The following is a 24,348-nucleotide window of genomic DNA, read 5'->3' as shown; positions in this document are numbered from 1 at the left end:
TGAATCGTGGAGGTTGATGCCAATGTGGGAGTCAATACTGTCCACATTAGTCGTCTGGAAGTTGCTCGTGAGAGAGCTGCGAGAGACCATGAGTCTCTACTACAAGAGCTAGATGTGACTCGAGCTAAAGTCATAGAACATCGCATATGCCAACGAGTGTATGAGCGACGCCTTCTTGACTTGGAGCGTCAGTTGGCTGACTTAAGGGTTCGCCCAAGGGGTTCCCGTCCCCAGTAGGGAATGCTCTACTCAAATTTCCTTTTATCTAAGGATTAGCCGTCTTATCTGTGCTCCAAGTAGCACTTTTCCCTGTAATTTCCTGTTTATCTTAAGACCTTGAAGTTTCAGTCGATTAGGTTTTAGTTCTGTCAAAATTTTCCTATCCTGGGTTGATGTAAGACCTACTCTTAGGTCATTTTTCCCGAACTTGTTACATCTGTAATACCAAAATTATTGACAAATATTTAATCTCATGGAAATTTTTATCCAAATGCTTTCATCTTTCTAGTGCTAGACCTCTATTCGATCATACTTTCATCTGTTTTGTTGGGCTATGGAGAGTTAGTCCATGATTCACTCTCATCATTCTCTCTATTGAATTCTTACCAATATCTTCATCTTTGTGATCTTATAGCTTCAAGATGCCTCCTCGTAGATCGAACAGGCGCTCTACTCCGCTAACTCCGAATCAAACTCCACCTCCTCCTCCTCAATACGACCCAGCAGCTATCCAAGCTACGGTGAATGCGGCTGTTACATCAGCCCTAGCACAATTCCCAACTACCGGTACTAGCGGGAATGGAACGAATGTGCATTCCACTCCAATTGAAGCTCCAGTGCGCTCTAGGGAGTGCTCGTATAAGGACTTCACCAGCTGCAAACCCAGGGCCTTCAATGGGACTGGTGGAATCATTGCCCTCTCGCAATGGTTCAAGAAAACGGAGTCGGTCTTCGAGATCAGCTCCTGTCCGGAAGGGAGCAAAGTTAAATTTGTTGGCTGCACCTTCGCGTACCGAGCCCTGACATGGCGGAATGGCCATGTCAAGTCACTATGTAACAACATAAATTTTCAAAACAATTTTTCATTTTTAAGTCATCAAAAACAATATCAACAAACTGTATCCAATGTCATCATAACAAACAAATCCCAGAATCTCAAAACATAATCTCTATGAGTGTGTACGGATCATGCTGGCGCCTTCCCGCGATCCTCGCTAGTACCTGAAACACATAACACAACAACTGTAAGCATAAATGCTTAGTGAGTTCCCCAATATACCACATACAACACATACGCCTTTCCAGGCCATAACTCTGTAGGATCCTCCGATCCATGTGTCTCAGGGGACTTTCCTCCCGAATCCCGGTAGACCTTCCGGCCCTACCCATATCGACCTTCCGGTCCGTAAACTCTTGACCTTCTGATCCATATCATCTTGACCTTCCGGTCCATATCGTCTTGCCCTTCCGGTCCTTATCGTACATAACATACATAACACATACATATCACATAACAACATACAGCTCATACATCTCATAGCATATAAGACCTTCCGGTCACACATAGGTACCATTCCAGGTACAGTATAGTGAGAAGACTCACCTCAATGAAGTCGGATAAACTCTCGTGCTCAACGTTCCGACCTAGCCTCCTCTTATTATTCAAATAACATTCCCGATCAATATTCTCTCATAGCCTCATCTCTACAGATTGGGTAGAAGGCCATTCTACCCTTCCCTGAACTCTCTTGAATCAGTCTTCACCAAAACCCTCAGGTCAACGAAAGTCAACGGTCAAACTTTGACCCGACTCGTCGAGTGCACATGGGCGACTCGGCGAGTCCATGCGGGTTCTCTGAATCCTTCTAGGCTCTCTTGGCTTGTCGGGTCATCGTCCCACTCGACGGGTTACACCTGTCACGAATCGCGGGGCAACCCCGACTCGACTCGTCGAGTCCCCTTATGGACTCGGCGAGTTGCATCCATGTCAACACTGAAATGACCTTCTGAGGTCAGATCTACGTCTCTAACCTATAGATCTGGCCTTCCCAACCACTATAATCACGTAAAGGTCCGACCTTTACACTCATGCAAGGTCCATAAAGCTTCTTTGGGTGAAATAACCTCTAGAATGGCAACCTAGGGTCATATCTCTAATGGAATAGCAACAAGCAAGGTAGATAGGACTCTTTGGACCTCTTAAGGTCCAGATCTAAGAAGAACTCCACCTTAGGACCTCACATACTTCGAATCCAAGCCAAAGAAGGCATAAGAAAACCCTAGATTCAAGTAGATTACCAAATACACGAGATTGAGCACAGATTAGTACCTCTAGCAGCCTCTTCTGATCAAATGGGTGATAGATCTGAGCTCCTCAATCTTCCTTGTTTGTCCTCCTTCCTTCTTTCTTCCAAAATTACACTTAGAATGATGAATTAGCCCTCCTCTTACACTACAAGCTTTCTCTCTGCTCTCTAGGGTTTCTCAGGGGTGCATTGGCCGCAAATGGAGGCCATAAAGGCCTTTAAATAGGGCACATGCCCGGGGATTTAGGGTTTCACTTAACAGCGCGGACTCGCCGAGTCCACGCATCGACTCGTCGAGTCCTTCATTAAATCAGACAAGAAATGCGCGATCCTACTCGGCGAGTCTGAGCGCCTACTCGCCGAGTCCCTCCCTAAAACTCAAGATAAATACTTAAAATAAGATACCTGGGAATCCGGATGTTACAATTCTCCCCCACTAGAATCAGACTTCGCCCTCGAAGTCTTGCTCGGCAAACAACTCTGGATGCTGCTCCCGCATCTCCAACTCCGGCTCCCAAGTCAGCCCGGACCCTCTCCGATGTTGCCACTGGACCTGCACCAGGGGCACCTCCTTGTTCCTCAGAACCTTGATCTTCCGATCCATAATCGCCACCGGCCTCTCAACATAATTCAGGCTCACATCCACCTGAATATCTCCCAATGGCACCACCATCGACTCGTCAGCTATACACTTCCTTAACTGAGACACGTGGAAGGTATCATGAATCTGGCTCAACTCCGCAGGTAGCTCCAACCGATATGCTACCCTGCCCACCCTCGCGGTCACCCTGAACGGACCGATGTATCGGGGCCCCAGCTTGCCCCTCTTCCTGAATCGGATCACTCCTTTCCAAGGAGACACTTTCAGGAGTACGAAGTCTCCCACCTGGAACTCAAGCTCGGATCGTCGCCTATCCGCATAACTCTTCTGACGACTCTGAGCCGTCAATAACCTCTGTCTAACCTGCTGTATCTGCTCTGTCGTCTGAAGCACTATCTCAGTGCTACCCATCACACGCTGCCCTACCTCTCCCCAGCAAATGGGAGTCCGACACCTCCTCCCATACAACAACTCGAAGGGAGGCATGCCAATACTCGGATGGTGGCTGTTGTTGTAGGAAAACTCAGCCAACGGCAAGTACGTGTCCTAACTTCCTCCGAAGTCCAACACACATGCTCGAAGCATGTCCTCGAGTGTCTGAATCGTCCGCTCACTTTGCCAGTCCGTCTGTGGGTGGTAGGCGGTACTGAAATGCAACCTCGTACCCAACTCCTCGTGGAACTTCTTCCAGAACCTGGAAGTGAATCGCACATCTCGATCTGATACAATCGAGATCGGTACTCGATGACGCGATACCACCTCTCTCACATACAACTCGGCCAGCCTCTCAGCGGAAGAGCTCTCACTGATAGCAAGGAAGTGAGCGCTCTTAGTCAGTTGGTCGACTATCACCCAAATTGCATCGACGCCCCTCGCGGTCCTCAGCAATTTGGTGATAAAATCCATAGAAATTTGTTCCCACTTCCACTGGGGAACCTCAAGTGGCTGCAACTTGCCATGCGGACGCTGGTGCTCGGCCTTAACCCTGCGACAGGTCAAACACCTCTCAACAAACCATACTACATCCCTCTTCATACAGGGCCACCAATAGTCCTTCTTCAGGTCTAAATACATCTTAGTGGCCCCGGGATGGATCGAGAACCTCGATCGGTGCGCCTCCTCCATCAAAGTGGTGCGCGTCCCGCCTGCATACGGCACCCAAATCCGAACCTGAAAGGTCGTAAGCCCACGACTATCGGTAACAAACTCAGGTACCTGCCCAATCACCCACTCTCTCTTGCGGTTCTCCGGTCTCACGGCCTCTGCCTGGGCCTCCCGAATGGTGTCCAACACCGGAGTCATCACTGTCAATCGCATACAAGTGTATCGAATTGGGGCACTCTCCGCCCTACGACTCAACGCATCAGCTACAACATTAGCTTTGCCAGGGTGGTACAGGATCTCATAATCGTAATCCTTTACCACATCCAACCATCTCCTCTGGCGCATATTCAGGTTGGGCTGATCCATCAGATACTTCAAACTCTTGTGGTCTGTGTATATGGTACACCGAACCCCATACAGGTAATGGCGCCAGATCTTGAGGGCGAACACCACTGCCCCCAACTCCAGATCGTGGGTAGAATACCTCGTCTCATGAGGCTTCAGCTGCCTCGATGCATACGCTATCACGTGCCCCCTCTGCATAAGCACCGCACCCATCCCCGATATCGATGCCTCACAATACACCACAAACTCCTCCATCCCTTCCGGGAGGGCTAACACCGGGGCTTCGCATAATCTCTGGCGAAGTGTCTCAAACGAGGTCTGCTGCTCCGGACCCCATGAAAAAGTAACGCCCTTCCGGGTCAACCTGGTGAGAGGCACGACGATCCTCGAGAAATCCTTGATAAATCTTCGATAGTAGCCGGCCAACCCCAGAAAACTCCTGATCTCGGTGGGAGATCTCGGCACCTCCCAACTCATCACTGCCTCAATCTTGGCCGGATCGACCAATATCCCCTTCTGATTGACGAGATGCCCCAAGAACTGGACCTCTCGCAACCAGAAGTCACACTTGGAGAATTTGGCGTACAGCCTCTCCGATCTCAAAACCCCGAGGATCTCCCTCAAATGCTCCTCATGCTGCTCTCGAGACCTCAAATACACCAGAATATCATCAATGAACACGATCACCGATCGGTCCAACATCGGTCTGCACACCCTGTTCATGACATCCATGAACGCTGCCGGTGTATTGGTGAGCCCAAAAGGCATCACCACAAACTCGTAATGCCCATAACGAGTCCTGAACGCTGTCTTCTGGATATCCTCATCACGCACTCTCATCTGATGATATCCAGACCTGAGATCAATCTTGGAGAACCAAGACGCTCCCTGCAACTGATCGAACAAATCGTCGATCCTCGGTATTGGCTAACGGTTCTTGACCGTCAACTTGTTCAACTCCCGGTAATCAATACACATCCGGTGTGAACCATCCTTTTTCTTGACAAAAAGGATCGGCGCTCCCCATGACGAGCTACTCGGCCGAATAAACCCCTTTCCCAGCAGCTCCTGAAGCTGGGAGGATATCTCCTGCATCTCTGGCGGCACAAGGCGATAAGGCGCCTTGGCGATAGGCGCTGCTCCCGGAACCAAATCGATGCGGAACTCTACCTGCCTCTCGGGAGGCACACCCGGCAACTCCTCGGGAAAAACATCCGGGAACTCGCGCACTATCGGAACATCACCAATCGAACTTGGCCTCCCAGCGGCCACTCGTGTGTCCGTCACATAGGCTACAAACCCGCTGCAGCCCTACTGTAAACTCTGTCTCGCTCTGGCAGCCGAACAAAACGCTGACCCACATCGGGCACCCTCGCCATACACCGTAAGTACTCCCCCACTAGGGTCTCGTATCGTCACCAACTATCGCTCGCAGTCTATAACAGCCCCAAATCGGCTCAACCAATCCATGCCCACTATGACACACACGTCCCCCATCGCTATCGGGACCAGATCTATCGGTCACTCAACACCGAAGTTCTCAAGTACACATCCTCAAATCACGTCCGTAGCATACACCGCTCGCTCGTCAGCTATGGAAACTCATAAAGGTCGACTCAACGCCTCTAGCCGAATATTGATGTGCCGACTAAACGCTATCGACACAAATGATCGACTCGCACCCGAGTCAAATAACACTAAGGCAGGTACATAACTCACAAGAAAAGTACCTACGCATATCATAATATAAGCACAATGTCTCAACTCAGCATAAATAATAAAGAATACATACCAGCCACAACATCGGGCGCTGCGCGGACCTCCTCCGCTGTCAACTGGAAGGCTCTCCCACGAGCCTTCGGTGCCTCGGCCTTCGCTGGCCGAACCTCGGTAGCCGTAGCAGCAGGTGCAGATCCCTGTGCTAATCCCTGATGTAACTGCGGGCACTCGGCCTTCCGATGGCCAGTCTGGTTGCAATGAAAGCAAACCATAAACCCCTTGGGGCAATCCTTGGCGATATACCCCTCCTTGCCACATTTGTAGCAAGCACCTGATCGACAGACCCCCTCATGTCCCTTTCCGCACTTCCCACAAGTGCGGCCCTTCTGGCCTCCAGATCTCGTATCAGCGGACTTTGCCCGCTTGGCTGCCGGCTGAGACAATGTTGGCCGCCGATCCATCCTCTGAGACTCGGCCTCCTCCCTGGCCTGAGTCTCCAACTCAATCTCCCTTTTCCGAGCATTTGCCTGGAGCTCAGGAAATGTACGGTAAGTTGAGTTCGACACGAACACCCGAATATCCCTCCTCAAAACGCCCAAATACCGGCTCATACGTGCCTGCTCGGTAGACACCTGCTCAGGGCAAAACATCGCCCTCTCATGAAACTTCCTGGTAACCACAATAACAGAATCAGTACCCTGCTTGAGGGTCAAGAACTCCTGAACCAACCGTTCCCTCTCTACTAGGGGAACATACTCGTCTCTGAACATGGTGGTGAACCTCTCCTAGGTCACCTCTGAAATCTCTGCAAGAGTGAAGCTCGCCGTCACGAACTTCCACCAGTCCTTCGCTCCCAAGCGAAGCTGGTTCAGCGCGAACCGTACCCTCAGATGCACTGGACATGAACACATGTAGAAGCATCCCTCGATATCAGAAATCCATCTCATCGCAGCGATCGGATCCTGCGTCCCATCAAACTCTGGTGGCTTCGTGTTGCTGAACTCCCAAAGCAACAACGAGTCACCTCCCTGAGGCCTGGCAGCAGCCACAGCTGCAGTAGATGCAGCAGCCGCAGCCTCAGTCACCGCTGCGTACCGCTCATCAAAAGTCTCAATCAATGTGGTCTTGATAGACCCAAACATCTCCGGAATCTCGACTCGAATCGCCGCTGCCACCTCATTGTGGATCATCTGACGAAGCACCTCGTCACTCACGCCGCTCCTCTCAGGTCTGTGGCGTATCCCAACCATGATGTCTCTGAAATACAACATAATAATATCAGAGACTCGCTCGAGCATACTCGCACTCGATAACTTAACCCTACTTGTTCCCTAGTACCCTAAGGATTCTTACTTGGACTGTGCACTGATCCGGTGTCTTTAGTAGTACGGGCCCTATACTACCGTCCACACTGCATCAATGTTCACCCCAAGTCCTCCTCCTAGGATCCCAGATCACAAGTACTCTATATCTCACTGGCATAGGCTACCCTTCGGTAGACCTCTCATCAGCTCCTCACTGCTACCTACTCGCTCTCAAGCATCACATAGCAGCAAAATCCTCCCTAGGCTAAGGCATCACAAAATCAGGCCACTCTAGTCCTAATATGAATACCTAGCCAACTCTAGCATGCATATCATATCATAACATATCTCATCACACATTATGTAAGGATATTTTGGGAAATCACCGTTCAGGCGCTGGCTGATCGTACACACTGCTTCCTTCTGCCTTTCTTAAAATCTTTTACTCTCTTAGAAAAATTGTTTATTTTATGAAAAACTTTCTCAAATCCTCAGTTTGAGTTCAGATTCATCCGAAGATGCACTCGAATCCCTCAAACCAAGGCTCTGATACCAACTTGTAACAACGTAAATTTTCAAAACAATTTTTCATTTTTAAGTCATCAAAAACAATATCAACAAACTGCATCCAATGTCATCATAACAAACAAATCCCAGAATCTCAAAACATAATCTCTATGAGTGTGTACGGATCATGCCGGTGCCTTCCCACGATCCTCGCTAGTACCTGAAACACATAACACAACAACTGTAAGCATAAATGCTTAGTGAGTTCCCCAATATACCACATACAACACATACGCCTTTCCAGGCCATAACTCTGTAGGATCCTCCGATCCATGTGTCTCAGGGGACTTCCGTCCCGAATCCCGGTAGACCTTCCGGCCCTACCCGTATCGACCTTCCGATCCGTAACCTCTTGACCTTCCGGTCCATATTATCTAGACCTTCCGGTCCTTATCGTACATAACATACATAACACATACATATCACATAAAAACATACAGCTCATACATCTCATAGCATATAAGACCTTCCGGTCACACATAGGTACCCTTCCAGGTACAGTATAGTGAGAAGACTCACCTCAATGAAGTCGGATAAACTCTCGTGCTCAACGTTCCGACCTAGCCTCCTCCTATTATTCAAATAACATTCCCGATCAATATTCTCTCATAGCCTCATCTCTACAGATTGGATAGAAGGTCATTCTACCCTTCCCTGAACTCTCTTGAATCAGTCTTCACCAGAACCCTCAGGTCAACGAAAGTCAACGGTCAAACTTTGACCCGACTCGTTGAGTGCACATGGGCGACTCGGCGAGTCCATGCAGGTTCTCTAAATCCTTCTAGCCTCTCTTGGCTCGTCGGGTCATCGTCCCACTCGACGGGTTACACTTGTCACGAATCGCGGGGCAACCCCGACTCGACTCGTCGAGTCCCCTTATGGACTCGGCGAGTTGCATCCATGTCAACACTGAAATGACCTTCTGAGGTCAGATCTACTTCTCTAACCTATAGATCTGGCCTTCCCAACCACTATAATCATGTAAAGGTCCGACCTTTACACTCATGCAATGTCCATAAAGCTTCTTTGGGTGAAATAACCTCTAGAATGGCAACCTAGGGTCATATCTCTAATGGAATAGCAACAAGCAAGGTAGATAGGACTCTCTGGACCTCTTAAGGTCCAGATCTAAGAAGAACTCCACCTTGGGACCTCACATACTTCGAATCCAAGCCAAAGAAGGCATAAGAAAACCCTAGATTCAAGTAGATTACCAAATACACGAGATTGAGCACAGATTAGTACCTCTAGCAGCCTCTTCAGATCAAATGGGTTATAGATCTGAGCTCCTCAATCTTCCTTGTTTGTCCTCCTTCCTTCTTTTTTGCAAAATTACAGTTAGAATGATGAATTAGCCCTCCTCTTGCACTACAAGCTTTCTCTCTGCTCTCTAGGGTTTCTTAGGGGTGCATTGGCCGCAAATGGAGGCCATAAAGGCCTTTAAATAGGGCACAAGCACGGGGATTTAGGGTTTCACTTAATAGCGCGGACTCGCCGAGTCCACGCATCGACTCGTCGAGTACTTCATTACATCAGAAAAGAAATGCGCTATCCTACTCGGCGAGTCTGAGCGCCTACTCGCCGAGTCCCTCCCTAAAACTCAAGATAAATACTTAAAATAAGATACTTGGAAATCCGGATGTTACACACTAACTCTTATAGTGGAAAATGCTATGGGCTGGGAAGCTCTAAAGGAGCTTATGGTCGAGGAATACTGCCCGAGGGGCGAAGTTCAGAAATTGGAGCAGGAACTCTGGAGCCTAACCATGAAGGGCTCCGACATAGTTTCCAACACTGCCAGATTCAACGATCTGGTAGCGCTATGTCTGGGAATGGTCCCTTCTGAAGCGAAGAAGGTGGAAAGGTATATATGGGGGCTGGTGCCTCCATTTCAGGGGAATATACTAGCTTCAAACCCCACTACCTTCGATAGTGCCAAGCGATTGGCACAACGGCTCATTGACCATGGGGTCCGTACCCTGTCAACAACAACAACCCTAGCCATCTCAGAACCATCCAAAGCCGCTGACAACAAGCGGAAGTTCTGGGATGACAAGAAGAAGAATGCTGTGTAGAAAGCTGCCAAAAAGCAGCAGGTCGTAGCTGTTCATGCTGCGATAGCGCCTACTGCTGCTGTGCCGGTGAAGCAGTATGCTGGAAACTTACCGAAGTCAACAAATGCAACTTCCACCATAACGGACCCTGCCGGAAAATGCAGTGCTTTAACTGCAATAGGAAAGGGCACACTGCCCGTTTCCGCAAGGCTCCGACAAGGCCAATCACCCAAATTCCCAGCGCTGGTGTGGGCCAGGCTTGCTACGGTTGTGGAGAGGTGGGCCACTACAAAAGGAACTGCCCGAAGGCAGGGAATGCCGGTGGAGTGGGAAGAGTTTTGGCTATAGGCCACGAGGAAGCAGTTGCCGACCCCACAGTGGTCACTGGTACGTTTCTCCTCGATAACTCATATGCATGCATACTGTTTGATAATGGAGCGGAGAGGACTTTCGTGAACAAGAAATTTGCTCACTTGCTTAAACAAAAATCACGTGCACTTAAAGAACTGTTCACTGTAGAAATGGATAACGGAAAGACAGAGAGCGCTAGCTGCATATACATAGGATGTACACTAACACAAGATAGCCATTCATTTTCAATCGACCTCATGCAAGTCTCAATTAGAAGTTTCGACGTCATAATCGGCATGGATTGGTTAAGTTCTCATCGTGCCGACATCATGTGTTACGAAAATTCTATTCACCTTAATCTGTCGTCTAACGAAACTCTAGTTATCTATGGCGACAAACCCGACACGAACCTTCGTATCATCTCGAGCATACAAGCCCAGAAGTACCTACGAAAGGAATGTCGCACATTCCTTGCTCATGTTGTCGATATGATCCAGGAGACGAAGGACATAAAGAACATCCCACTGGTACGCGATTTTCCCGACATCTTTCCAGAAGAACTACAAGGATTACCTCCGCAACGTCAAGTCGAGTTCAGAATTGACTTAGTTCTAGGGGCTACCCCAGTAGCCAAATCGCCCTATCGTCTAGCACCAGCTGAGATGCAGGAGCTATCCAGTCAACTTAACGAATTGCTCAGCAAGGGCTTCATTAGACCAAGCTTCTCACCCTGGGGAGCACCGGTCTTATTCGTCAAGAAGAAAGACGGATTGTTTCGTATGTGCATCGACTACCCGGAACATAACAAACTGACAGTCAAGAATCGTTACCCTCTGCCTCGCATAGACGGCTTGTTCGACCAACTGCAAAGGGCGAATGTCTTTTCAAAGATTGACCTGAGATCCGGGTATCACCAGTTACGAGTGCTAGGGGAGGATTTTCCAAACACAGCCTTCCGAACTCGTTATGGACACTACGAGTTTGTAGTGATGCCGTTCGGATTGACCAATGTGCCCGCAATATTCATGGACTTAATGAATAGGGTGTGCCGTCCTTACTTGGATCAGTTTTTCATTGTTCATCGATGACATACTTATCTACTCTCGTAGTAAGGAGGAGTATTGTCAACATCTACGTCAGGTCTTAGAAACACTCGATCAGAGAAGCTTCATGCGAAGTTCTCAAAATGTGAATTTTGGATCCGAAGAGTCGAATTCCTGGGTCACGTGGTTAGCGAAGAGGGAATTCACGTGGACCCTTCCAAAATCAAATCAATTGAGAACCGGTCAGCACCGAAGACGCCTACAAAAATTCGTCAATTTCTAGGCCTCGCTGGCTACTATTGCAGGTTTATTCAGAACTTCTCAAGGATTGCGAAACCGCTTACAACATTGACCCAGAAGGGTGCGGCCTTTGACTGGGAGGAGAAGCAAGAGAAAGCGTTCCAAACACTAAAGCGAGCCTTATGCACTGCACCGATACTGTCCCTCCCCGAACGGATACAAGACTTCGTGGTTTATTGCGATGCATCCAACCAAGGGCTCGGCTGTGTTCTGATGTAACGAGGTAAGGTCATCGCCTATGCCTCAAGACAGTTAAAGACACACGAGGTCAACTACACCACATACGATCTTGAGTTAGGAGGAGTGGTACAAAAAGCACTATCTTTACAGACCACAAAAGCCTACAACATATATTCGACCACGAGGAGCTCAACATGAGACAACGACGGTGGGTCGAGCTACTTAGTGATTACGAATGCGAAAGTCGTTATCATCCCGGCAAGGCGAACGTAGTAGCTGACGCCCTATGTCGGAAAGAATACTCTGGTCGTAGAGTCAAATCGTTGACTATGGCTATCCATTCACACTTGTCCACACAAATTAAGGAGGCTCACCTTGAAGCCTTGAAACCTGAAAATGTGGCGGGTGAATCCCTGAGAGGGATGGATAAGAACTTGGAAGTCAAGGGTGGCGGAGCCTTTTATCTCATGGATCGGATCTGGACAACGAAACACAGTGGTTTTAGAGACTTGGTCATGACCGAAGTACACAACACTCGATATTCCGTCCACCCATGTTCAAATAAGATGTATCTGGATCTTAAAAAGTTATACTGGTGGCCTAACATGAAAGAAGAGATTGCTACCTTCGTGAGTAAATGCCTTACTTGTGCCAAGGTTAAGGTCGAATACCAGAAACCATCAGGTTTACTTCAACAACCGGAGATACCTGAATGGAAGTGGGAGCGGATCATAATGGACTTCATAACGAAGTTTCCCAAGACAACGGGTGGTCTCGATACCATTTGGGTGATCGCAGACAGGTTAACAAAGTCCGCACACTTCCTGCCTATCAAAGAGACTAACAAGATGGAAAAACTAACTAGAACATATATTAGGGAGATCGTATGACTGCATGGTGTTCCCATATCCATTATCTTTGATAGAGATAGTAGATTCACTTCTAGGTTCTGCCAGTCGCTACAAAGTTCCCTAGGAACTAGGCTGGACATGAGTACAGCCTACCATCCACAAACCGACGGACAAAGTGAGAGGACTATTCAAACTTTGGAAGACATGTTGTGAGCCTGCGTGATAGACTTTGGAAGGCATGGGATACTCATTTACCCCTTATCGAGTTCTCCTACAACAATAGTTATCACACGAGCATAAAGGTTGCTCCATTTGAAGCCCTCTATGGCTGTAAATGTAGATCCCCTCTGTGTTGGGCTGAGGTGGGAGACACACAGTTAGCTAAAGGACGAGTTCCTGACAGCACTCTCACAGGTCCAGAGATCATTCGGGAAACGACAGAGAAGATCGTTCAGATTCGTGAACGATTGAAATCCTCTAGAGACCGACAGAAAAGCTACGCAGACAAGAGAAGGAAACCGTTGGAATTCCATGTGGGCGACCGAGTTCTATTGAAGGTCTCACCCTGGAAGGGCTTGATACGCTTCGGAAAGCGTGGAACGCTAAATCCAAGATATGTAGGGCCTTTCGAGATTCTCGCTAGAATCGTCCCTGTAGCTTACAAACTCAAACTACCTCGCAAACTTAGTAACGTACATTCTACTTTCCACGTCTCGAACTTAAAAAAGTGTCTGTCCGATGAGATACTTGTAATCCCACTCGTAGAGATCGAGATCAACGAGAGCCTCAACTTCATGGAAGAACCAGTAGAGATCATGGACCGAGAGGTCAAGCAAACGAAGCAAAGCCGTATCCCGATAGTGAAGGTTCACTGGAATGCCAAGCGAGGACCTGAATTCACTTGGGAGCGCGAGGATCAGTTGAAACTGAAATATCCTCATCTTTTTACTTAGTTATTTGTAATTGCTTAATTGCTTAAACTCTAATTTCGGGACGAAATTCTCTCTAACGGGGGGATGATGTGACAACCCGAAATTTCTATCTTGTACAGTTATTCAATTCAATCAAAGTCAGACTCGTTTCTGCTATCTTTTAGCCTTGTTTAGAGTCTGTTTGAGTGTTCCAAGTCTTGTACATTGAAGGATAGGGTATAGGAATGAGTTCTCAAGGTTCATAGTATCAAAATCGGGCCAAACACTCCAACGTGAGGAATGTACGGTCGTACACATGGGTGTACGGACGTACACATGGGTGTACGGGCCGTGAACCCTTCCGTATAAAGATGATACTTAGCCTTCATTCAACCCTTTTCACACTCCTAAGGCAAGAAATTCAGATTTCTCTCTCAACTATAATCAACTTTCATCATCTAGATCTTCAAAATTGTAAGAACTCCTTCCATTTCTTTGTGATTAGCCTTCATGATCTTAGATCACCCTTTGATTTCATCCATGAAATTCATGTTTTTGGGTAGATCTTCAAGTGTTCTTCACTTTCACCAAGAACACCAAGAACACCTACTAGTTCTTGGTGGCCGTGAACACTCATCAAGCCTCCAAATTTGTGAGTAACTGCTTCCTATGCTTCTTACCTAATAGAATCACTTGATATTCACCTTAAAACATCATCTAATGCATGAACACAAAGAGTGTACGGCCGCACACCCTTCATATGGCCGTACACCCCTTGTTAAGTGCATATCTAGACCTTTAACTCATGATAAGTCCCAACATTAGATTGTGGACACTTAGAGGATGCTAGATAGGGCCGTGAAACACCTTCTTGGCATGTTCTGCAAGGAGTGTACGACAATACACTCCAAGGCCGTACACCCAGGTGGCCGTACACATAAGTGGCCGTACACCAGGTGGCCGTACACACATAGGCCGTACACACCTTGGCCGTACACACTCATGTGTGGCCTTTAACCCCTTTTATGTAATCCTTTGTACTTGTTACACTTCAATCTAAGTGTTTCCTATGTCCTAAGGTGTTTTCCTTAAATGATTAGTTGTAAAACACTAATTATATACATATATGTGTCATTATATGCTAAATCGGATCCGTATGTGTGTTCGAGTCTTCACTTAACACTTAGAATCCTACAACCGATCTTTCATTCCTATCACTCACTGCAGGTGAGTTCATACCCGTTAACTTACCTTTTAAATGATTTTAAATACTTTTATGGGGGGGGGGGAATACAAGTAGAAACATTATCGTTATTATACCAATCACATGTGATTAATAACTATCAAACAGATGGATTTCATATACTTCAAACTGTGTTTTCAAACAAATTGTTGCAAATTGTTTTACATACTCTTTTATATGCAAAACTCTTTATCAGACTCTTTTAAACTTATATTTTGTCAAAATCATGTCTATATAGATATAATTATATAAGTAGGATTGAAAGGACTTAGGACTGATAACTCGCCTTATTTCCTTTTCCTTGTATGGTTGTGGACTTAGGGTATCGGTTCTTTGTCCGAAGGTCGTTTGAATCTTAGTTATATATTATGTATATGTATATAGATATATACCCTTGAGTAGCAAAATTATACAAACATGTTCATTCATACAAACAACATTACTAGTAAACTATAATAGGTATAGTTTAGGAAGTCACTACTTACTAATTCTAGAACAATGAAACATACAAGAGTCAGTTTATACATGAGTCAGCTCAAACATACTATAACGAAAAACAGAACATACTATAACGAGAAACAGTACATATTATAACGAGAAATAGTACATACTATAACGAGAAACAATACTCACTATAAAGAGAAACAGATAGAACATACTACACAGTAGACAGAGAGAACATACACTACACTAGAACATACTATACAAATACAAGAATACTATAACATTAATGTGAGATACTACTTCATGGCACGGCAATATACTGTTGTGTCACGTTTTGTACCCAGAGTCTCCTGGAGGGATAGCATGAATTTGTACATAGATCTATACAGGATTGACCATCCCACACCTTGCTGCTAGCTACAGTGGGACCTGCAGGTCTACGGGTGATGAATGTCATATCATTTTCGGCGTCTCGAATGTGGTGTTATACTAGTCAATCAAGTATGGTTACAATCTTATCACATTTTACCTTAATTAAACAAACAAGTTTAAGGTAGTCAGTACATTGGTAGTTACTTAGATAAAACTACAATACATCTTTATTTTCCCATTTCATTCACATTGTGATCTTCTCACATAAACGGTAATGAAAACTATATTTTGGTAATGATAGTCATACTTTGGGAAAACACTCACTTTTACAAAAGAACAAACATAAAGAACAGTTGGGTCTTGGTAGAAGACTACTTTAGTAGAAAATATAGGATTTTCTAGGAAGTTTACAAACATTTACATCAAACACTTACAAACTTCTACATCAAACATTTACAACCACTTTCTTCAAACTTATACAAACAATGACACTAAAATACTTATGAACTCACCAGCTTTAATGCTGATCTACGCTTTCAAAATAACTTGTATTCTCATGTCACCAGTAGACATATACCGATGACCAGGTTTTGAGAAGATGGAGTACATTCAAGACTCATCTCTTATTTTGATTCATATTTTTGGTGTCTTATAAACTATAAAGAACACACTTGTATTAAATTATATTATTAATGCAATGGATGATGTTGTTTCTTGTTTTACTATTATGCATTGTTGTGATACTGTACATGACGTCCTCCACCCCCAAACGTTTCCGCCGTTCCGGTTTGGGGGTGATACAACTATATAGTGTTGGGCCCAACCATGAGTAATTGATGTGTTCAATTTGAAGTCCAATCAAATCTTTACAAATCGAGAAATCGGGAAACATAATTTTGGAAAATGAGATTGATTCTGATCCATGTCTTGTGTCCATACGATATTTTGAAGAACGAAAGAATAGTTGATCACTTATCTTAGGGCCAAAAGCTGATTTAAATCAGATTTCGACAATGGCTTTGGAAAAGACTCTTTGTTGTTTATTTCAAGGTCTATACTTACAATTGTAGTTACAGACTTATCCAAGTGGGAGACTATTGGATTAAGGTGTCTAAGCAAATAACTAAATTAGTATATTCTTGAATTAGAAGCAAAGTCTTTTTTGGGTTGCCCAGAAAACTAGTAACTAATTAGAATGATAGTTGGAGATAGAGGGTAATTTGTTAGTTTATTATATGAATGATAAACTAATTGGAAATTGAAATATATGATTTATTAATATATTATATGATTAATATATTAATTAGAAATAGTTATGATTAATTGATTAATTAGAAGTTATTTGGATTTAATTCTAAGATTAATTATATCTAATCGTTCAAAGGACTCTTTGGTTTCCATGGGAGTTTCTGTGACAACCCGAAAATTTTATTCTTGTAAAATTTCTCTTTGGTCAAACTTCTTCCAGCCGTGATCCTCTCAAATCTCTCTCAAGTATCATCTTCCAAACATTCAAATCTTCTTAGATTATTGTTTGGATCTTCAAGGTATTCTTCATTTCCTTCAAGAACACACACAAATCTACAGCCTAAAACACTTGATCTTCATCATCCTTCAAGAACAGCTGGCCGTGAACTCAAGAACACAAACTGTTCTTGGGCCATGAACACCTCCAGGTGGCCGTGAACTCCATTTCAGCCTCCTAAACTTGCTTCTAACATTCTTTTTGTGAGTTATTCTAGTATCCTAGGTTGTTTCCTAAACACCTTTGTAGTTATATTCGCTAACTATATATATATATGTGTCATACTATACAAAATAGCACTCGTTTGTGCTTCGGGATTTCACTCGGGAAATTTACCAATCTATACCAAATCTTCTATTTGAATCCCAAAAATAAGGTGAGTTCATACACCCATATTTTCCAAGCTTTTTCATGTTTTAAGGGGGGAGATATAAGTAAAACACATGATTGCTTGTGTTTAAAAACATAATTTACTTATTATGTTTTCTTACTGTTTAAATGTATTTGGACTTGAAACTTGATAAAATCATAGAAATCAACTTATAAACTATAATCGGTATGGTTTCTGGAGCATAGGAACTATTTTACAAAAATGCAGGTTAAAACATGGAAATGAACTTATAAACTATAATAAGTACAGTTTATGAAACAAAAGGAAATCTTTTTACAAAATTACTTGTTAAATTATAAAAAGGTTTTACATTTTATGTAAATAATTAATACATGATTATGAACCACTCGATGTACTACTCAGGGTACCCTTTAGAATCTTAATTATAACCAGAGTCTTCTTAAGGGAGAGCGTGAGTTGGTGTATAGATGTATACGAGACTAACTTTGTATTAGTATGGTTATAATGAATATTCACAATAGTATTAACTAATTATTTACATAAAGATATTCTTTTCCTAAACTTTCCCAAGGGATACTAACTATATGATTTCTCAGTATATACAGTAGGGTTAGATAAAATTGAAGTCCGATAGACAGTGCAATGTGTGACTTCCGCCTCATTTCTTGTTCCTTGTTTGGTTGTGGGCTTTGGACAGATTCACCCATTCAACTGTCTATTCGATCTCGGTATTATACAACTCGTGTGTACTAAGTGATCATAGGAGGGTAGTATCGTTACGTCGAGTTTTCAGTGTAATTACATGTTCAGATAGGTTTACTGATAAACAAAACTGAGTATCATTAAGCTAAGTATGGTAATTATACTTGTGCTTCTCGGTCTTGGAGCGTTAAACACTACAAATCGGTTTTATAGAAAATATAGGATTTTTCTATGGTTTACATCGTTATTTTGGAATATAAAGTTATTTACAAAAGGTTTAATATTTATTATTAAACTAGTACTACATAAAGGACATTTATGGTTAATTCTATAATTCCTTAGTTTATACATTCAAATTATATATGAATAATATCTGATAGGCAGTGGAATGTATGACTTCCGCCTCATTTCCTGTTCCTTGTTTGGTTGTGGGTTTAGTGCAGATTCACACACTCAACTGTCTGTTCGATATTAGGTTATAATTAGTTAGTATAAACCTAGTGATTGTTGAAGGAACTATTGTGGTTACCATTTTACTAAAGATTCGTTAATGTTAATTATGTAATTACTTGATGAATACATAAGGATTATATATAATAAAGATCTGGTAGACAGTGGAATGTGTGACTTCCGCCTCATTTCCTGTTCCTTGTTTGGTTGTGGGCTTTGGGCAGATTCACCCATTCAACTGTCTAATCGATTTTTATTATATATAATTAGTATTCACCGAATGATTACAGAAGGATTAACTTCAGTCATCTTACTTATTAAGAAAATATAGTATTTTCTTAAGGGACGTTTTCAATATGAAGGATCATTAAACTTAATGTTAAATATACTTAGTGAACACGTCAGGGTTAGATACATGAGGATCCGACAGATAGTGGGATGTGTGGAATCCGTCTCATTTCCTGTTCCTTGTTTGGTTGTGGACTTGAGGCAGAACCACACAGTCGACTGTCTGTTCGATCTAAATGTATATGACTTGTATTCACTAAGTACTCGTAGAAGGAAAAATCATGAATTGTTTTACTTATCATATATCAGCAAAAAATATAGGATTTTCTGGAAGAACTGGCGAACTTTGCAAAAGGCTAAAGAATATACATTCTATAACTAAAAATACTTATGAACTCACCAAATTTAATGTTGACACTTTTTTTAAACCACTTGTATTCTCAGGGTCGTTAGCAGACATGTACTCTCTCCCAGGTGTTGCGAAGACAGAGCTTTACGTCTTAAATTTTGTTGTACTTTTTATGTATTTAAAGTAATGTTTTGAACATAATGTAAATATTATATTATCAATATGATGGTTGTTGTGACAACCCGAAATTTCTATCTTGTATAACTCTTAAACTCAATCAAAGTCTGGCTCATTTCTGCTAACTTTTAGCACTGTTTAGAGTCTATTCTGAGTATTCTGAGACGAGTGCATCAAAGGAATCAGTGTTTGGAAGTGTCAGTTTAATTTCTAAACTATCTAGAAAACCGTAAACATCCTCAAAAGGAGTTTACGGTCAGGAAGCTTAGAGCTTACGGTCATGGTGACCGTAAACTCCCTATATATGCATAAATTATGATCATTTTGATCATTTCTTTCCTTTCCAAGCCAAAAATCTCGAAAACTCTATCAAGTATCATAAGATCTTCATCTTGATCTTCCAAAAATGTAAGAGTTCTTTCCTTTGATTTGTTGTTACATCTCTTTATCTAGTGATTATACATGATTTCATCCATGAAATCTCTTCATTTTGATAGATCTTCAACTGTTCTTCATTTCACCAAGAACACCAAGAACACACACTACTGTTCTTGGATCATAATCACCCTTACAAGCTTCTAATAAGTAAGTACACTACCCTTATCTTGTTATATACTAGAATCACTAGTTAATCGTCTTGCAAACCATCATTTGTGCAAGATTAGAGGAGTTTACGGTTGGGTCTCCTTAGACCGTAAACTCCATGACCAAAAGGTCATTAGACCGTAAACCCACTTTGACCGTGAACCACTTGGACCGTGAACTCCAATGGTCATACCATTTTGACCGTAAACTCACTTGGTCATGTCATTTGGACCGTAAACTCTTTAGGGTGGCCATACACCCTAGTTATGCAATCATATGTGATTATATGCCTACAATCTAAGAGTTCCTAGTCTATTAGGGTGTTATCCCTTATAATTAGTTTTTTAAACACTAATTGTAAACATATATGTGTCATTATATGCTAAATAGGATCCGTGTGTGCTCAAGCCTTCACTTGACACCTAGCATCCTTTATCGATCTTACATTCGAGTTACTCACTACAGGTGAGTTCATACCCCTTAACTTATCTTTTAAATGATTTTAAATGCTTTTATGGGGGGAATACAAATTGAACTATTATAGTTATTATATTAATCACATGTGATTAATAACTATCAAACATATGGATTTTCTTACATTTCAAACTGGTTTATAAATCAAACTACTTCAAATCGTTTTATAAACGCTTTTACATGTTAAATACTTTCTATTAAACTCTTTTAAACTTATATTTTGTCAAATGCATATCTATATAGATATAGTTATATAAGTAGGATTGAAAGGACTTAGGACTGATAGCTCGCCTTACTTCTTGTTCCTTGTTTGGTTGTGGACTTAGGGTATCGGTGGTCTGTCCAAAGGTCATTTGGATCTTAGTTATATATTATGTATATGTATATAGATATAAAAGTTCCTTCATTCAGTTCAATACCTTTGGGTAGCAAAGGTATACAAACATGTTCATACATACAAACAACATTGCTAGTAAACTATAATAGGTATAGTTTAGGAAGTTACTAATGTTATTACTAGAACAATGAAACATACTAAGAGTCAGTTCATACATGAGTCAATACATACTATAAAGAGAAACAGATAGAGAACACTATTATGAGAATCAATACTCACTCTAAAGAGAAACAGATAGAGAACACTATAACGAGAAACAATACATACTACACACTATACACTAGAGAACATACTACATACTAGACAGAGAGAACATACACTATACTAGTACATACTATACAAATACAAGAATACTATAACATTAATGTGAGATACTACTTCGAGGCATACCATAACTATTATGGCTCGTTTTGTAACTAGAATCTCCTGGAGGGAGAGCGTGAATTTGCGTATAGATCTATACTGGATTGACTATCCTACACCTTGCTGCTCGCTACAGTGGGACTTGCAAGTTTACGGGTGCCAAATGTCATTTCTTCCGACGTCTTTCATCGTCGTGTTTTAGTCAGTTAGTATGGTACAATCATATCACATTTTACCTTAATGAACTAAAAAGTTAAAGGTAGTTAGTACATTAGTAGTTACCTAGATAAAACTACAGTACATCATTAGTTTCCCACATTCATTCAAATTGTGATCTTCTCACATAAACAGTAATGAAAAACTATATTTTGGTAATGATAGTCATACTTTGGGAAAACGCACCCTTTTACAAAAGAACAAAACGAAAGAACAGTTGAGACTTGGTAGAAGGCTACACTAGTAGAAAATATAGGATTTTCTAGGAAGTTTACAAACATTTTCATCGAACACTTACAAACATTTTCATCGAACACTTACAAACTTTTACATCAAACATTTACAATTACATTCTTCAAACGTATACAAACAAAGACACTAAAATACTTATGAACTCACCAGCTTTAATGTTGATCTACGCTTTCAAAATAACTTGTATTCTCAGGTCTCTAATAGACAGGTACCGATGGCGAGCTTTTGAGAAGATGGAGCACATTAAAGACTCATCTTTTATTTTGATTATACATTTTGGTGTCTTATAAACTTCAGAACACACTTTTATTAAAATTATTACTATTAATCCAATGGATGATGTTGTTGCTTGTTTACTGTTATGAATTGTTGTGATACTGTACATGACGTCCTCCGCCCTAGAACGTTTCCGCCGTTCCGGTTTTGGGGTGTGACAGATTGGTATCAGAGCATTGTTTATAGTGAATCGACTATATCAACCCATAAAAGATATACAACTATAAACACAACGGGATTAAAATACTCTGACGAAGAGTTTATACTTTTAAATAATAAAATATTTAACCTAAGTATACATACCTGCATTCATACTAAATTCAGTGTCACTAGGACAGAACAAAAGTATTACGATTGTTGGACAGCACGAGTAGTCTTGGGGGCATATAATCAGATATGGGAGTGATATAGCCTAATCAACTATATATTTCCGAGACGTGATTAGCATGTGTCCTGGATTGTTTGTGATGTTGGAGCAAGTCTAAAAACTTACCAACACTACTACAAAGAAAACATTAGAACAAAACATAAACTTAAAATACTATTGGAGTATTTTGTGTTACTATAAATTACTTAGGTGCAAACTAAAAAGATCTTTATTAGTACGTCAATAATTGATGAGTGGATACGCTAAGGTTATATGTGACTAGGGTGTCATAGACTTAGAATCTGTGATCTTTGCTTTACTTCCTGTTCCTTGTTTGGTTCTGGGCTTAGAGTTAGGGTCACTTATTCGAAGGTCTATCCTGTTTTGGTTACATATGACTGGTATGCACTACGCAAATGTTGGAGTAACTAGTAAGGATCATCTTATAATTATCTTAATTAGTACGTCTAATAATTATTTCTTTTACCCCTTTTCTCGCTTAGATAACATGGCTGGATTCCATCTCCCCGGAGACCCGTACTTTCCCAACCAAGGCGACGGAGGATGGCTCGAGGACGAGCCAGAAGAGAATCATCCAATCCCTTTGGATGATGACTTCGCGGAGAACTTCCCGAAGGATTCTGACTCCGAGGCCGAAGTCAATGATCAACCCCAAGTAGCTCCAAACCAAAATCCTAACCCTCGTCCGACTTTTCAAGGCTCGACGCCTTTATGGGTGGAAAGTTTGGAGACATGGAGTCAAGACCAGGGTCAACCCATGCACTACAACGGGGACAGAAGCTTCTACAATGTGAGCGAAGGAGCTCAGTAGACAGAGTCCTACCGATTCTGGTCCGCAGAATAGCTCGTAACGAAATTCAGGGTAGGACAGCCCATAACCGAATTGCGGAACTTGATACCAATATAGGGATCAACCCTGTCCGCATTCGTCGTCTGGAGGATGCTCGCGAAGGAACTGAAAGGAACAATGAGTCTCTACTTCAAGCACTAGCTGAGACTAGGGCTGAAGTCATAGAACATCGCGTGCGCCAGCGAGTGTACGAGCGACGCCTTCTAGAAATGGAGCGTCTGATGGATGATTTAAGGGTTCGTCCAAGGGGTTCCCGCCGTCAGTAGGGAATTTTCTGCTTATCCCTTTCTCTTTTAGATATAAATTAGGACTATGTAAAAGCTCTAGTTTTAGTTCCTGTCTATTTTAAGACTTTGAACTTTCGGTAGATAGGTCTTTATTCTGTCAGAATTTTCTCATCCTGGTGTGATGTAAGACCTACTTCTAGGTCATTTTTCCCAAACTTGTTACATCTGTAACACCAGTATTATTGACAGATATCTAACTTCATTGGAGATTATCCAAATGCTTTCGTCTTACTAATGGTAGAGCTATATTCAATCATACTCTCATTTGTATCGTTGGGCTATGAAGAGTTAGTCCATAGGTCACTCTCATCAATTTCTCTATTCTTATCAACATCGTTATCTTTATAAATCTATAGCTTCAAGATGCCTCCACGTCGATCAGCAAGACGCACTACTCCAATCACTCCAATTCCAACTCCTCCTCCTCAATTCAACCCAGCAGCTGTTCAAGCGGCTGTAAATGCGGTTGTTACGGCAGCCCTAGCTCAATTCAATTCAACCGGTACAAGCGGGAGTGGGACGTATGTGCCTCCCACCCCAGTTGAAACTACTGTGCGCTCTAGGGAGTGCTCATACAAGGATTTCACCAGCTGCAAACCCCGGTCGTTCAATGGTACTGGCGGAATCATTGCCCTCTCGCAATGGTTCGAGAAGACGGAGTCGATCTTCGAGATCTGCTCCTGTCCGGAAGGGAGCAAGGTAAAATTTTCCGCTTGCACCTT

This window comes from Lactuca virosa, chromosome 7 (genome assembly GCF_052849685.1).
Source record: "Lactuca virosa cultivar CGN04683 chromosome 7, Lactuca_virosa_CGN04683_v6, whole genome shotgun sequence".
Lineage (NCBI taxonomy): Eukaryota > Viridiplantae > Streptophyta > Magnoliopsida > Asterales > Asteraceae > Lactuca > Lactuca virosa.
Note: the sequence above shows the minus strand (reverse complement) of the source record.